At 49.2% G+C, this 18,075-nt stretch overlaps 1 protein-coding gene across 4 annotated transcripts in view; it reads right to left on the reverse strand.

Annotated features, from left to right (window-relative positions):
- The window catches only part of ASAP2 (ArfGAP with SH3 domain, ankyrin repeat and PH domain 2), a 158,611-nt gene that overhangs the window by 112,609 nt on the left and 27,927 nt on the right, over window positions 1-18,075 (reverse strand). The window lies entirely within an intron of this gene.

Here is an 18,075-nt window from a genome sequence, read left to right on the forward strand (position 1 = left end):
ATGGGCGGAGAGAAAGATAAACTGGGGAGGCCAGGTGCGCATGGGAACCACCCAGGCATCTTCCTGCCCCAGACCACGCACGCTGCACCCCCCTCACCCTCGTGACCCCGGCTTATTGTGAGAGCACTGCTGGAGTAGAGGCCATGGCTGAGCACACAGAGCTGGGCTTCAATCCCCGCATCTCCACCCACGAATGACTCCATCCCTGGGCCTCAGCTTCCACGTCCCTAGAATGGGGCGATAACGTCCACTCGATACGGCGACTGTGAAGATTACACCACACGGGTGAGCACTGCCCAGCAGCTGGAGAGCATCCGCGTCGACCTGAGGACCCTTCCCCTCCCGCCGCCCCGGCGGCTGGCACAGCACAGCGGGCAGTAGCGCGGCTGGTCACTGACTGGCACAGACCCACGGCTGCCGCTGGACCTGGCGGCTACCCTGGAGCGTCCTGCTCCAGCTCTCCTGCGGCCGCGCCCTGTCCACATACGGTGAGAACAACAGGGGCCAAGGAGGCGCACCTACCGGGAGCCCACACCAACCCCCAGACCGCACTGCGGATACCCAGAGCCCCCAGGACCCTGCATCCACAGCCTTGGTCTGAGTGGGCTTCTTCCCCAGGGTGCCCCACCCTAGACTCAAAGGGTGGCCATCTGCGGGGAGAGATGGACAGAGCTTGGATGTACACTAGAAACACATGCTGGGAGCGAAGCTGGAGGCACCCAGAGGTGCGAAAGCATCAAGCCTGCCCCGAGCCCTGGCGCTGTACGTGGGGCTCCCGGCACCAGGGAGCCTAGAGGTGGTCTGCACCAGGTGCCCACCGCTCCCGTGCCCTGCAGAACCGGGCTCCACTCTCCTGCTCCGTTTAACCCAGGCCGCGCAGAATGCTTCAGGCGTGCGAGAGCCGAGAAGATGGTATGGGGAAGTTCAGCATCAGCACCCGCAGCCTGGGACACAGCAGGGCCACTCTTGACACGCCGGGGGTCAGAAGAGTCCATTCAAAGAAAAGAAACCTCCGCCAAACACACGCACAGAAGACTGCTTCCACGGCGTCGGAAGGCCGGGCACCCACAAACTGCGCCCAGCTGGGAGCAAAGCGGGGACCAGAGAGGAGGAGCCGCAGGGGGACAGACGGCCTCACTCTTTCTTCTTCCCTCCGAATAACCCCACCCCCAAACAGCTCCCTCTTCTCGAGGAAGCAGGGGAGAAGGTGTGGAGTTGAGGCCGTGGCATGGACAGAAATGAGGGACTGGCCAGGTCAGGGAAGCGAGACAGGGTGACATTCCAGAGGAGCGAGCAGCTGGGCAGGAAGGGCAGGCCACAGGGCCAGGCAAGGCGGCAGGATGAGGCCAGACACGGGGGCGGGGAGGGGGTGTGCAGGGCAGGTCCCTGTCACAGAGGGGCAGTGGGGGTGCGGGTGGGGGGGTGGGACGGGCAGCCAAAGGCAAGAGCAGCTCTCAGCTGGCTGACACGGCTTCTGAGGGTCATTAAAGACTGTCTATTTTCAGCATCTGGGGATGTGAGTGTTTCTCCCCAAGGAAGGGCTCCTGACCATTCGTTTTATTCTCTTTGTTCTCCATCCAAAGAAAAGAAAACTCTAAACCCCAGTAACAGAACGAGAGGGAGAGCAGGGGGCGGGTTTCCTCAGCCTAGGGGAGAGGCCCCCTCCGGCCCGCACCGGGGGGGGCCGCAGGGCAGACCCCGCCCCTCTGACAGGACACGTGCCCGCTGCATGCTGCAACCCCCGGGGAACTCTGAATGCTGAGTCCTAAAACCAGACACTACGTGTAGCAGTGCGGTGTCTCACACCAGACACGGTTTCTACATTTCTCAGACCAGAATGCTACCTGCTTTAAAGCTAATACGCAAAGTATTTACTACCTTTCAAAAAAAGCAGAGATACAAATTTACTGTTTCTTAAGAAACCTGAGGAAGCTGCAAGAGTACACAGATGTTCTGCTGGCCCAAGCCACGCAGCCCAGGCATCTGGGAAGGTCTACATTTATCACAGTGACTGGAATGACGGATGGTGCAAAGCAAGAGGTGAGCACGGTGGCGGCAAAAGGCACCATCCAATCTCTGTCATCTGCTCGTACTGTAGCCCTAGACAAGTCACTTCTCCTCCGAGGTCCCCGACGTAAAATTCTGTGAAACTACTGTCTTTAAGACAGTTTGCATTTCAGCTGTCTTTCCACGGAGGGACTACAATTGTATTCAAATACATGTGATGTAATGGATTAATCTTCCAGGGTAACTAAGAATCCTGCCCAAGACTCTCAACAGAATCAATTAATGACTAGCTATTAACGCTGTGAATAATCAGTCCTATTCCAAACGTAAAAACAAGTATTTGGCAATGGCAAAAGGTAATTTTTAACTAAAACTTTCGTATTTCCCTGGCTTGGACTTCTCACAGTAGGAAGAAATGTAAAGTGTGTGTCAGTACAATTTACCAGAAGGTCAAAATACCAACGTGGAGATACCAGCAGGCAGTCATGTTGCTGGTGGGAGTGATAATAAATGTCTCACATCCCTACAGCACTTTCAACACAAAGTGCTTTTACATATACTATGGCTGGTGATCCTCAAACACAGGTAATATTATCATTAACAGAGCAGAGACTAAGTGAAGTTATTTTTCCAAGGCCACAGAGGTAATGATGAAACCAAGATGCCACCTTTGTAATTTTTTTTAGTTCAAAAAAAATACTTTCACGGTATCTTAGCCTGTTGTTCTTTCTGACATCATGTGCTGTTTCCTTAGTCTGTTCAAGGTAAACAACTGTTTAAAAGTCAAGAAACAACAAACCAAGAAAATAAAGCTATTTTCATTTGGGGGGAAAGTTTTTTTTAAAACTTGCAGTCATTCCATAAAGCTTATTAAGCAGCTATTCTGTTCACATCCTTGTGTGAGATTTGGTTCATACCACTGTGTATGAAACAGTCCCTGCTTTCAAAGCCTTAAAATTTCCTGAGGCAACTGAGATCTCTCAGAAACGAAGCCCCAGGGAATAAAGCCAGGCCTAGCAGCAACTCCAGGACAGGACCCCTGACTTCTCGTCTCTGAATCTCCACACCCAGCACAGCGCCTGAGACCTGTAAGCGCTCCATGAACATGGACTAACATGGACTCAAACCACGGTCATCGTCTTTCATTTACACCAAACAACGCGGAGCTCGGCTAACAGGGAAAGGTTTCCTGTGGAAGGTAAACACAGTCACACCCTGGCGACAGTGGCAGTTGTGAGAAGGTGGAGGAGCCCCGGCAGGCAGATGACACAGTCAAACAAGCAGGGCTGGGCAGGGCGGGACCATCGCCAAGGGACAGTCAGGACGTGTCCCACTCACTCACGCGTTCAATGGCTTTTTAAACAGAGTAGATTTAAAAGGTATCTTACTAGAATACAAATTGTTCAAATATATACCATCACATGCTATAAATGGGATCAACGAAACCATAAGGCTGTTTTCATTCATTTGAAATCGGCTGTGTGGATGCCAGTGGCCTGTACTTGCACTTCAGTATTCTTTCAGTTACAAGATGGAGAAAACTCTGAATTGCACATATAAATAGAAACAGATGGTCAGAAACATTTTTTAAAAACAGCCCAAGATATTCTTTATTTAAACTAATTCAAAAGCTCTGAAATAGTATGAAATTTGTTTCAACTCTCTATCACTGACAGCATCTAATATCTTCTTGCCCTCCATATCTCAAATATGTTAGACAACAAGCACCTGAAACTTACAGTAACACTAAACCCATGTCAATATTATCATGGCATCATGGGTGGAACACTAATTTCTTCTTGCACGACTGCCTGCTGCTTTGCCTGACATTCAACTAAAGGTGGTCCAGGCACGCACGTGCGCGCAAACACACACACACGCCCCAAACACCAACTCTTAACATCCTGGTGCCTGTGCTGCTGTGCTGTTTTTTTTCTATCTTGATCACCCCAGAGCCATGCTTAGCACATAGTCGGCACTCAATGAATAGTCACTAAATGAATTAATTGTGCTGCCAGGACAATCGCTTCTCCAGGGACCCTAAAACAGCTCTCCTCCTCCTGCCTTCTCTGCGAACCTGTCTGACCTGTAAACGTGTCGTTGATTAGGAAGGCTGCCTGCAATGGTCATTCCATGAATCCGGGTCCACACGAGTTCCTTCATCTAAACAGCACTAAAAACAGTATCACTGTAGAGCTACGTCACTGGAGCAACGCCAGTTTATGAGTCTTCCTCAACACCTGCCGAGCTCCCTACCGACAGACACAGAAACAAAGAAGTGAATTTGCACCCCTCAGTCCACTCTCATCAAGAGTTCAAAACGTTCCAGGTATATCACCACATTGCTGGGAGATGCAAGCATTATAGTGTAAATCTTGGCTTTTGAAAACGTTTTAACAACTGTAAACACTGAAGGTAACCAACTTACATGGGGTAAGTACCCACATATAGATCAAAGAAGTTATACAGTGGCCAAGAAGGACACGAGAAGATGTTGAACATCATTATCAGAGAAATATAAATCAAAACCTCAGGGAGAGGGACTTCCCTGGCGGTCCAGTGGTAAAGAATCTGCCTTCCAGTGCAGGGGACGCAGGTTCGATACCTGGCCAGAGAACTAAGATCCCACATGCCGCGGGACAACTACGCCCGCATCACAATCAGTGAGCTGGCGGCACGCCTCAGCGAGAGAGCCAACGTGCCGCCAACTACAGAGCCCACGCGCCACAACTAGAGAGCCTGCGCACCACAACGAAGATCCCACAACTAAGACCCAAGGCAGCCAAAAATAAAATAGATAAATAAATATGTACACACACACACACACACACACACACACACATAAAGCCAGACACAAAAGGCTACATGCCGTATGATTCCATTTTGTTTTCAAAATTATATGAAATTCTACCAAAGACAAAACTATAGTGACATAAAGCACATCGGTGACTGTGCAGGCCCAGGAGAGGAGGAACTGGAGGGCTGACCTCAGAGGGGCACGAGGTGACGGGACTCCTCTTATTATGACTGTAGTGGCAGTTATATGACTGATACATGTGACAAAACTCATTGAACTGCACGCTTAAAACTGGTAAATTTTACTGTATGTGGATTATACCTCAGTTAAGCTGATTTTTAAAACTAAAACAATAACACAAAAACTTGACTATGTTTCTTTCCTAACTTTCCATCCCATTTATTTCTTTCAAATGGCTGTTCTCATTCCCTTAACTTGAAAAAAAAAGTTCAAGTCCCTAGATGTCTGGCCTCTGGATTCCCTCGTGACTGTTCCTTCACTCTCAGGACACTATTAAACACCACGGTTTACCTGAGGACAGACTGAGGCCGAGCGGAGCACAGGATCCTTTTGAGGGCTGGAGTGAACTACGGAAGCTCGGCGTACCTGGTGCAGGACTGCATGATGCCTCAGTTCATCAAGTACCTTCCAAAGACGTTGAGATCGATTTCTCTGTATTCACCGGTTCCTCAATTACTTAAACTCGAATGCAGGTCCAGCACCACGGCCTCGGGCGTCTGTCTGCCCCACCTGCCCCAATGCCCGCTCGCAACAACAGCGCTGGTCAGCGTCCGTGCAGGGAACGTTACTGGCTGTCTGACACTGAGGACGACTGCTTCCAGCCCTTCCCTGAGGAATGTGTTCTGCAGGCCACACTCAGACGTCTCCCTGTCAGCATGTCCCAAGCACGTGGTCTGGCTCGTTACAAAAAACTGATGAAAGAAACTCGATGAACTACACGTTAATTTTTGGAAAAAAAATTTTTTAAGGAAAGGAAAAATTGAGAGATGCTGCCTCTCGCACCTCCTGCTCCTCAAGTCCCTCAGCTCAGCCCAGACCCGTCTGTGGTCCTCTTAGGTGCAGGCTTCCTCCCTGCCAGTTCCCTCGCTAGACAGGCAGTGGCTTATCTCCCAGCCACCCGGCTCTCCGTCACAAAGCTGAAGGTCCCGGGAAAGACGTCCGTCCCTACGAATTCAATGAGGTTGGCGCCCCCCTGTTCCCTTCATCTGCTCCCACGGGTCACCGAGGCCCAGCACTCACCAGCTGGGACGGAGGAAAAGGGAAAATCAGGTGAGGTGTCCAGGACAAAATGCACATGTTACCTCTAATCATTAAACAGACGAAACCTACCCGGCGGACACTGAGGATGAGCGGTTCTTCTGAGAACTTCTCAACCTCTGCCCAGGGCCCTGCAGCCCCGTGCTTTCAGCACCCACCAGGAGGACAGCGTCCCCCCCGCCTGCCCCCTGCAGGGCACCCCAGCACAGAAGCGGGGAGTCAGGTCCCCTCTCACCCTCAGCCTAGTTCTCAGGACCTCAGCTCCTTTCTCCTCAAAGTTAGTGACTTGCTGAAAAGCCACAGGGCTCACATCCCTTCACAGAATAAAACTCTGTGATGACAAAGAGAGCTGCTTCCCAAGATGTGACCACCTTCCTCTTTTGCCTCTATCTCCACAATCCCTTTATCAACCCTCCACACCCTGTTCCTATCGGACGACTCATTCCCGGAAGAGCCATGGGTGTTCCTGCCTTCGCCACTCGCGCCCTGTCCTCTTATTAAAATCCTTCAGAGCCCTCAGGATCCACCAAGATGCCACCCTCCCTGAGAAGCCTTCCCATTCCCCAGTTCTCCCCAAATCCCTGATCCTACCTCTTGGAGAAAACCTACTTTCACCCTGCCTTGTTTTATTGTTCATTGGTGAAAATTTGTCTTCCCCACTAGATGCCAGGTTTCTTGAGGGTAAGGCATGTGTCTCACCTACTTCTGACCGCTACGATGCTGTGCTCGTGTTTTCCCCATGGGGGGCCCAAGATGGCTGCATCTGATTTAATCTCTACGGCCCCTTTCACCTCCAGCAGTTACTGTTTGATCCCATGAGCCAGATTAACAGGAAGAGATGCAACATCTCAGAGGCGGAGAGACGGCCCCTCCATCCCGGCTCTGATTTATGGCTCCTGAGCACCACAGCCCAGCCCTGTTCCTCTTAGGCTCTGACTGCTTTCACCTGTGTCTGACGGCTATCTGTGGACTCAGTTTAAACAAAAACCCACCACACTGTATTCTTCTTGGGGGCCAGGCAATGTGTCCCCCATCCTTTTATACCAACTGTGGAATGGGAAACCACTTCACGCATTCCAAACCTTGTTACGTGATTAAGACCGAGGCCGTGATCGCTGCACGGGGCCCCGGGTCCGACACGCCCACAGTTGTGCATGGCTCTGGGCACTGCCAGAACTCCGAGGTTCTAGAAACGACTGCGCGATGAGCCTGCTTTGGATTTCTCGTTCCTTCCCCCTGCCCCTAAAGTCTGTGGGCAAACACCACCAGCTCAATTATTAGTAACAACTACCATGTGTGTAGCATACCTTACAGATGACAGAATGCTATTCCACAAAGCTAAAATGCCCACTGTGTCAGGCAGCATGCTAAATGCTAAAAATGATGAGGAAGGAGTTTCAGCCCCAAGAAGACCGTGTGTACCATTTCAGCTTCAAAAACAACCCTAGAAGGCAGTTAGCATAGGTGCCATTTCCCTCATTTTACAGATGGTGAAACTGAGGCTCAAGAGATGAAGTAAAATTCCTAAGTAAGAAAAACAGTACAGACGGGAAGAGATGTAAACTCGGATGCGACCTCCGACCCCTGCCTTCCCCCCAGCACGGCACGCAGCCTGACGTGCCTGCGCTCTCGTCACAGACCACGAGCCCAACCAGCCCGAACAAGAGCCCAGAGGTCAGCAGCGTGGTTTCCAGGGCGCCCCTGTGTGACCAGGGCCCTCGGGCATCCCCTGCAGAGAAGCAGCACAGCCAACTCGACTCAGCCCACGCGGGCTCCGGCCTCACACAGCGTCCGCCTTCTGGGCGCCACGGCACCTCTCGCGCTGCTCCACCCGCAAAGGCCCGATGTACAGTCCACGCGACACCTGTTGTCTCCTTCCCAGGAATTCTCCACATGGTCTCAGCAAGGTCCTTCCAGAGGACACTCCTGGCAGGGCCCTAGCGGGGGTGTGTGTGGCAGATACGGCCTTCTGACATCCGCTCAAATCACTCCCCATCTGAGTACAAGGAGAGGCTAAATGTGTGGTTCCAGTTTATAAGTATAAAACCCTTCAGACACCATAATCATCACAGAAATGAAAATTGCTACATGGAGAAAGCTCTGCCACCCACTTTGGAGACACGAGGGCAGACGCGGCAGACAGAGAGAGGGTTCAGGGACAGGGTTAAGCCACAGACCCCGGTGTACAGACCACGTTCACTCCACATTTAAGGTTCTCTCAGGGCAGGATTTTGACACCAAAGCCTCACAGCAAAAGAACAAGGCATTAGGCCCCATCGGCTGTAAAGAGGGAAGAAACCTGGGTCACGCAGACACCCAAGGGCCGGCCTGGCTCCACCACTAACTGCCTGTGTGGCCCTGGCCAAGTGGCAGCTTCTGAGCCCCTGCCTGGGTGGGCTGACCCATCACAGAACCCGCCACTGTCCACAGGAATGCCAAAGCGAATTTTCTTCTAGACCTAAATTCTAGGAGTCTAAGCTTCTATGCACATGGGGGTGGGGGGATTACAAAAGTCCAAGGACAGCATTATTTAACACAAACTTCATCCTCTGGATTCAGGGACAGGAAGAACTCTCAGTGACAGATGAACGCAAGAGCCAGTCTCACTCGACACCAATGCTGAGCCCCTGGCGGACTGGACCACAGCAGCCGTGGCCAGTCTGGCAAGGAGACACTATCAGTAAAATCCGTGGTTGAAAACAGGGTGCCTGACCGTAAAGAGCTTATAACCTAATTGAAGTACACAACCTACATATCAAACGGTCTAGGAAAATTCACCAAGTCACTGACTAGTAGACACAAGGGGATGTTATTGCTAGAAACAGAGGGAACAGCAGGGAAACAGCAAATTCCCACACCCACCGAGCACCCGCATCTGATGCCTTCCCGTCAGTATCTCACGAATTCTCCTGGTGACCCGCTGAGCCAGGGGGTATTACCCTTATTTTACAGAAGAAGAAACTGAGGCTCAAATAGTTAAGTCTCATTGGGTCACCCAGCAAGTAGGTGTTCACACCCTGGACTGTGACCCCATAACTCACCGTCTAACATTTTCATCAAACTTGAAAAATTAAGACTTCTACATAAATTAATTATCTGGGGGTGGGGGGGGGGAAATGACACCAAAATATCAGAGGTGTTTTTTTTTTAAACTATCTTGGTTGGAAATCCCAGAGAAACAAATTTTATACCGTCCTGTTTTCTTAGAGAAGGGAGTGCAATTCTGCCCTAATTCTCAGGATCACTGGGAGCACCAGAGACCGTAACACCCTGGACAGGCAGCGCGGGAACAGGACCGCTGGCCACGACACCTCGCGGCCCCGCCCTGGCGCTGTATTCTCCCCGTCCCCGTCCGCTGCCGTCCTTGGCACCCACCCTCCGGCCTGGACCCTAGGGCAGCTGAGAGAGGCCTCTGCTCTTGACTTCCAGTTCCTGGGTATATTGCAGATGCTACGTGTCTGACCTCTAGGTGTGTGGAGGAGAGTGGGGAATGGAGCCAGAGAGGGACAGCTTCCTGGACCAGAGAGACTATGTAAGGAGGGGCACTGTTTGCGTGTGCAAAAGATAACAGTGACAGTACGCACTCACTGAACACCCACTCTGTGCCTGGCACTGACCCATGTGCTCTAGGAACACGGTTGCCTTTAACAAGTGACTCAGTGTCATTCCCAAATTTCAGAATGAGGAAGTTGAGGACCAGAGCTTTTAGAACCAGAAACACATGAGCCAGTAAGCAGCAGCGGTGAGACCTGAACCCTGCAACGCAAACACCACCGCCCATCCACGCTCCTTCCACCGTCTCACGCTCCCTTAGAAACCCTGCTGACAGAAGCAGCCAGCAAAGCCACAGAAGCACTCGAATCAAAAAGCTCAAGTAGCACATGAGGTAATAAGGTCGATGAGGCCAATATCCCATCAGGCAGGCAAACTGCTCAACCATCGCCTGGTGCGGGTGAGGACAGCGGACCGTCTGAGGCTCCCCTATCGGAGGCATCTGGTTACCTGAACCCTGCTGAGGTGGCGCCTCTCCGGCAAAGGGCAGGGGAGTCTCCCTAACTGAGGGCAGAGAGCTCAGCCTCATCAAGACTCCCAGCGGCTGCTGCCTCAACACCAGATCCGTGCAGCTCGTGAACAGACAAACCGCTGTCCCACAGAAGAGCCTTCTCCTCCATTAAAAACACTACTGGCCGCTGGTCCTGCACACACGCCCGCAGGCTCGTGCGGAAGCCGTGAGCCTCCCGGGGACGAGCCTTCCCCAGGCAGAGGGGCCGCCGAGGCTCAATGACGGGATGTAAAGAAGACAAGGACCGGGAGCGCGGAGGACGGAGAAGCGAGGAAGGCGTATCGTACTCAGAAGTACTGAGCTGAAGGCATTTCCGTTTTCTAACAAACTCTGGACCCAGGATGAAACCTTATACAGTTGAGGGATGAAAAGTTTCACACATTTCACCTGCTCAGTAGAATCCGGGTTACTGAAAAGATACGTGCACATCCAAAGGTGGTTGAGTCTGCCTATTTCTTTTTTTTTTTTTTTTTTTTGGCGATACGCGGGCCTCTCACTGCCGTGGCCTCTCCCATCGCGGAGCACAGGCTCCGGACGCGCAGGCCCAGCGGCCATGGCTCACGGGCCCAGCCGCTCCGCGGCACGCGGGACCCTCCCGGACCGGGGCACGAACCCGCGTCCCCCGCATCAGCAGGCGGACTCTCAACCACCGCGCCACCAGGGAAGCCCCTGCCTATTTCAAACGGGTAGGGAGCATGGGTCTGAAGAGACTTACAGAGAATCTCATCCAATTCTTTACTCACGAGTGTGAAGAGTTGCCCAAAGTCAAGTAGTTTATCAGGAGCAGATCCAAGGCCCCCAAACCAGGTCTGCTGGCGCCCAAACCAGAGCTCCTTCCCGGCCCGGGACATGACCCTCCTCCCCTCACTGAGCTTAAATCACTGCCTCCTCTGGACACTAGCTTTGAGTTGCGACCCTCAGTAATCAAAGGTGGGCTCGCTCTTCCTGCATCTGGGTCTCAACAACCGCAACAAAATATTCCGTAAGAGCCAGTCACGTCCTGGGCTCCGCTCTGGGCACCGGGGAGCCGGTGGCAGACAAAACAAAGTCTCTGACCCCACCGAGTGTCCAGCGTCGTTCCAGTGGGGGCAGAAAATAAAGCTGCACGCGCAGGGCACAGCACGCCAGACGCTGAGGACTGCAAAGCCAGAGCATCGTGGCCCTCCCCAAGGCGGGGGCTTCTGCATCCTCTGCTCACTGCTGTACCACCAGCTTCCCCCAGGCGCTCCGTGGATATTTTCTGACTGAAGGAACACAGAGACAGTGAAGAGTGGTGCTAGTTCAGACAGGGAAGTCGGGAAGATGTGATATCCGAGCAACGTGTGCAAAAAAGACGCAACAACTGCGTTTTAGGTGGTGATTGCCACTACTTCAAGAAACGACCCAAAATAAATGAATGGCTAATCTCCCGGGGCTCGTTTTCACAGAACGCGCCACACTCAGCACGGTGAGTGTCCGAGCCGGCGCTGAATAAAGTGACCAGCCTTGCAGGCCGGCTGCGCTTCAGCTGCCCCCACCCCACCCCCCCGGTGTCGAGGAGGGGGCAGCCGCGGCAGCAGCGCGGCATCCACACCACAGCCATCAGAGGGTCTAGAAGCCAAGTCCTCCCCAGCAAAGGCAGTACTGGTCTTTCTCAGACCGCCAAGCTCTTTTCTGGGAGGATTCCTGCTCTTTGTACGAAGATCGAGCACGGTGCCCACAATCTCTATTAATAACAATAATATTATCACCACCACCTAGTACTGAACCCTGACCACGGCTGCATACTGTAGGAGGCACTTAACTGCAGTATTACATTCGAAACTCCCAACAATCTGCAGAGTGCGAAACAAAGTGAACTTGCCCCAGGCCACACTACCAATTAAGAGGTAAAAGTTGACACCCATTCCCCAGTCTGTATGACTTATGCCTTGACCTTCCATATCACAGTTAGGTGCTCACTTAATGCTGGCAAAACACAAACTCAAGCACCATCAAAACCAGCAGTTTAGGGCTTCCCTGGTGGCGCAGTGGTTGAGAGTCCGCCTGCCGATGTGGGGGACGCGGGTTCGTGCCCCGGTCCGGGAGGATCCCACGTGCCGCGGAGCGGCTGGGCCCGTGAGCCATGGCCGCTGAGCCTGCGCGTCCGGAGCCTGCGCTCCGCAACGGGAGAGGCCACAACCGTGAGAGGCCCACGTACCGCAAAAACAAACAAACAAACAACACCAAAACCAGCAGTTTATTTCTGCAGAAAGCCTAAATACCCAAGGCTAAGCCATGCTGTTCACGATGTTTTACAAAGGACCCAGTGAACATGCTTTTCCTTCATGTCACACATTCCAATTAAACGGTAAATAAGAACACGGTAAATCCACCCCCTGTTCTTTGTATAAACACTAATGGGTGCCTGGTAAAGATTCGGGACACGGTCATAAAGCATCATCTGCACTGTGGCACCACCTGAGAGCCTGTTAGTGGTTCTGTCCTCCAACCAAGCAAAGATCGGAGCCACTGAGGCAAAGAGCCTAACAGGAAATGTGCCTCGATTCAGCATGCTGTCAAGTCCTTCCCATGAGTGTTAAGCACATAATCCCTGCTGGGAGCTAGAAATGTGTTCTCATAAAGGGTTCTCTGTTCTAGCCCCATCATAAAACCCTAGAACTTTACTTCAGGATCTTACAGAACCCCCTCTGCCTACGTAGATCAACAGGCCCTTGATATTCCAAAAGCAAGCATTTTGACTTAATCTTAATGGCTTGTTGAAGCCTCAATAGCTTCAAATTGTTTAATGATGAGTTTATGTAAAAGCGATTTTCCCACTAATTCCCAAAAGGAAACTTCATATACATATTTCATAGAAACTAACACACGTGCACCACCACTTATTTTGGGGAACAAATTTTGCTGGCTATTTTTACCACATTATTTCCTAATTACATCTATTTGTCCCTTACAACTAGACTGTGAGCCTTGGAAGGTCCATATTTACACAATTCTCAGCAAGTAGCACAGTATACAAACCGCCTGATGAGTAAGTGAACAAGTGGATGAATGAATACACACCAGAGTGACCTAGATATCCATTCATTCTGCCTCAAATTAGTCCAGGTACAGACAAAACAAGCTCTAGCTCCTCTAAGTGGACCCTATCTCCCTGAAAAATATACTATATCTTTGATTTTCCACCTAACTAGATCTTGAAAGTATTTTAATTAAAATTCATCTGTATGACACAGTAAGCAGATGCTTTTTAAAAATATATCATTTTAACAGTTCCTTCTCTGATTTAGTCACATTTTCCATCTGAGTTCCTATACCAACTTTCATTACAATTTATGAACAAAAATGTGCATTATAAAAATTTTTCAAGGCTCACTGGGGCAAATCATACCTGTTGTTGGAAGCCTAAGTACAAACCTTTGTTAATACATACGCCTTCTCTCCATAATACCTAAAATCGTTATTCAGGATAAGCCAAAATACAGAAAATACACAAGGTTGCTTGTGTATCTTTTATGAGCAAAAATTTGTTTTTTATGTTACTGTGCCCCAGTTATATCCAAGCAGCCAATGCTCACCAAGGTCTCATACCTAATGGCCTGAACATATGTAACAGTCTCACCTGACAATCATTACACAATCGAAAGCTGCTTCCCCAATAACATGCAGCCCCATAGAGGGCAATTTTCCTCCACAAAGGAGGGAGGGAAAGAAAAAGTTGAAACAGAGAAAAATGATTAAAAAAAAAAGATAAAATGGTGACCAACTGTGGATTTTCTCCTTGAATCGATCCTGGAGCGACAGGAGGCACAGGCCTTTGGATCCCCTCCTTCTAATAGTGATCTAGCCACCAGCTATTCTCCCCAAAGACTTCAGAAAGAAGGCTCAGAAGACAGAAGCCACACTCCGTTCCAACACAAGACGTTCGTTCCAGGCCAGGCTGAAAGCACATCAAGCAGCCATCGCCACCAGGCTGAACGCAGCTGCCACAGTGCTGGCACTCGTCACCGCTTGCAGCATCCAATCTCCCAAGGGCTGATCCTCCCAGAAGAAAAGACTTCGAAAAGCAGATCTCCAGAGGTGACTGTAAAACTTCAGTGCACTGATTCAACAAGCATTTACCTTGCACGACCCATGTGCTGGAAGAACCACTGACAGTCTCAGCAAGGGACTGAGCCTGCGCTTCCCGTGGTCCAGGCCAGATTAGATTTTATCTGTAAACCACCAAAACATGCTCCCATGAGATCACAGTCCAAACAGAACGCCTATCGCCACTGTCTGGCCAAAAAAATAAAGTTTCATTCCAGCACAGAACACAGACCTCTGGCCTCACTTCCAAGACAAGAAACATACACACACACTGAACACCTGTGAAATATACCTTGTACCTTCATCTCCATTTTTTTCATATGAGGAAACAAGAGCTAAAAAAAAAGATTAACTACGTTGCCCAGAAGTACAAAGCTACCAAACAGTAGCATCAGGTCTGAAATTCACACGTGCCTGTCCAATAACAAAGTTCTTAATCTGTCTAACATGTTACTCTAAACATTAAACTTACTTGGATCCTAACACATACAACCAGGGAATCAATCCTCTGTCCGCTGGCCCTGAGTCCTTTTTTTGCCTGTTGAATTCATCCTTTAAGGCCTAGGTCGTTTCTTTCTCTCTTCTCCCTTTCCTTGATCTAGCATGGTATCTGGCATGACGTAGGGGCTTAATAGACGTTGCCTGTGTCCACAATAGGAAAATTATGGGACACATTTTTGCTGCGGCACGAGCATTTACTTAAACCAACTCCAGCTATGCGTAAGGAACTCACAACCTCGCCGTGGCTTGGCATACACAGTGGCAATGGGCGATGGCTTTACCAGAAAACATCTCACCGAAAACTATTAGGCAAATAAAGAGTTAATGTTCTACATGCGTAACAGTTCAACCCAAATTCTACAATATCAGCATCACTGCTTAATACTGATAAAGTATCTTCCTGGACACATGCTGAATTAAGAAGGAAGATTGTTGTTCATTAAATAAATATGTGAGCTAATAATATTTAGTTTGGGAATGTATTCTTATACTCAGACAGGTTTGTGAAGACAAACTATGAAAATCTTGGCTGCATTGCTCTAGAAAATAGTCTGGTTTCACACTGACTTAATTCCTTTCCATAAACCACCCCCAGAGTAGTAATACTACAGGGAAAAGAACTCAACTTGGAAATGAAAGAGCTGGATTCAAATCTAGCCCTGCTTCTCATCAGCTATGTGACCTTGGGAGAGTTACTTCAACCTCTCCATCAGTATCCTCTGTAAAAACTGAGGATGCTGCCTATGGAAAAGCTCTGTACCAGTTATACGGGTCCAAATGGTTAGCATATAAATAAATGTTGCTCAGTTAAAGTCAGGTGAAATGGAATTACTTCTCTTAACTTCCAAGAAGCAGGACCTCAATTTCATTTGTAAAAGGAAGGAAATGGTACCTACGCCTTTGGGTTGTCATGGCAATTGAGAGGTCATCTTAGACTAGTATCTGGCATAGAATAAAGGTTACAGAAAGATATGTTGTTATTCTTTCCCACACACATGGCTTCATGTGACTCAAAATACAATGAAATAGTAAAAAGGTTAACTGAATTATAGTTAAACAGATCTGACCCCACAGGTGAGACTATTTATGTAGAGTCATTGCTGTCAAGAACTCTGAATGTACTAATACTAATACAATTACGAAGTGCGGCTATGAGGTGTGGAGAAAAGAGAACCCTCCTACAATGTTGGTGGGAATATAAACTGGTGCAGCCACTATGGCAAACAGTCTGAAGGTTCCTGAAAATAATAAAAACAGAGTTGCCATATGACCCAGAAATCCCACTCCTGGGCATACATCTGGAGAAAACTCTAATTCAAAAAGACACATGCACCCCAATGTTCATAGCAGCTCTATTTACACTAGCCAAGACATGGAAGCCACCTAGATGTCCAATGACAGATGCATGGATAAAGAAGATGTGGTGTGTATACACACACACACACACACACACACACACACACACACACACACACACACACAAATGGAATACTACTCAGCCATAAAAAAGAATAAAATAATGCCATTTGCAACATGGATGGACCTAGAGATTATCATACTAAGTGAAGTTTAAGTCAGATTGAGAAAAATAAATATCATATGATATCACTTATATGTAGAATCTAAAATATGATACAAATGAACTTACAAAACACAGACTCACAGACATAGAAAACAAACATGTTTACCAAAGGGGAAAGGGGGTATGGGGAGGGGTAAAGTAGGAGCTTGGGACCAGCAGATACAAACTACTATATACATCAAATAGATAAACAAGGTCCTACTGTATAGCACAGGGAATTATATTCAATATCTTGTAATAAACCATAATGGAAAAGAAAAAAAAAGCAGCACAGCTAATCCTCAAATCCCAATATGATGACACAAAACCTGTGCTTACCCTGCAGATAAGGCTTCCGTACCAAAGGGTAGTCATGGCATTAAAGATGTAATGTAACTCACCACAGTAACAAGCTAAAAAAGGAAAACCATATGGTCATTTCAATAGATGCAGAAAAGCATCTGACAAAATTAAACACCCATTCATGTCGGAAAATTCTCAGCAAACTAGAAATAGAAGAGAACTTGATAAAGGGCTTACAGAAAATACCTACAGCTATGTCATACTTTATAATGAAAGACTGAATGCTTCCCCTTAAGATCAGGAACCAAGCAAGGATGTTCGCTCCCCCCGTGACTGCTTGACATTGTATTGGAGCCCCCATGAGTGCAATAAAGCAGGAAGAATAAGGCAAACAGGAAAGGAAAGAGGTAACACTTGTTATTGACAGATGACATGATCATCTGTGTAGAAGATGCCAAGAAATCTACAAAAAAGCTACAAGAGGGCATCCCTGGTGGCACAGTGGTTGAGAGTCCACCTGCCGATGCAGGGGACGCGGGTTCGTGCCCCGGTCCGGGAAGATCCCACGTGCCACGGAGCGGCTGGGCCCGTGAGCCATGGCCGCTGAGCCTGCGCTCCACAACGGGAGAGGCCCGCGTACTGGGAGAAAAAAAAAAAAAAAAAGCGATGAGAACCACCAATAAGTCAGTTTAAAGCAGGAGGAAACTCTTGGGGGTGATAGTAGTGTTTTAGTGACAGTAGCGGTGATGACTAAATGACTATTTGTCAGAGTTCATTGAATCCTACTCTTAAAATCGGTACATTTTATTACACGTAAATTAGACCACAATGAAGCAGACCACAGCAGGAAACGCTGCGCCACTCCTCACTCGCAGGCTGCAGACCCGCACCCTCCTCCCCACGTGAACACAACACTACTCAGAAGACCTGAAATGCTCCAAGCGTGGTGGTTTCCCCGCCTTGAGGGGGAACTTCTGACTTGTAAATCAGAAAACGCTCTTGAGAAAGACATTTTAAGTAATTCAGGGATAAAACAACTTCCACACGAGGTCAAAGTGATCAAGATTCCACAGAGCCTGATGAGGCACAGCTTTGCAAGGTGAACGTGGCTGCAGCCAGCGACTCTGTGCGTGGAGTCCGTGTGTTTACAAAGACCTGGAATGTTACAACCCAAACTGTCACATCTCAAGGGGCCCCAGTCTAGCTCTCTGGTGTTACAGGTAAGGAAACTGAGGTTCCAAAAAGAAGAAGTGACTAACTAGCCCAAGAGAACACAGAAGTTTCTACCGAAGACCAGGAGATGAATTTTTTAAAAACTTGGGACAAACAGCACAAAACAGCACTGTGTAAACCTGAACCTGTGGTTTACGGGCACAGTTAATAAACAGCACATGTGCAAGGTCACTAAGTAGCCAGCTGGGGAGCAATACCAGGGGTGCTGGAGCGGGACTCAAACCCAGTATCAGGGGCGAGAGCCACCCACTCCCCGCCTCACTG

Source organism: Kogia breviceps, chromosome 11, assembly GCF_026419965.1.
Source record: "Kogia breviceps isolate mKogBre1 chromosome 11, mKogBre1 haplotype 1, whole genome shotgun sequence".
In the NCBI taxonomy this organism is placed as follows: Eukaryota; Metazoa; Chordata; class Mammalia; order Artiodactyla; family Physeteridae; genus Kogia; species Kogia breviceps.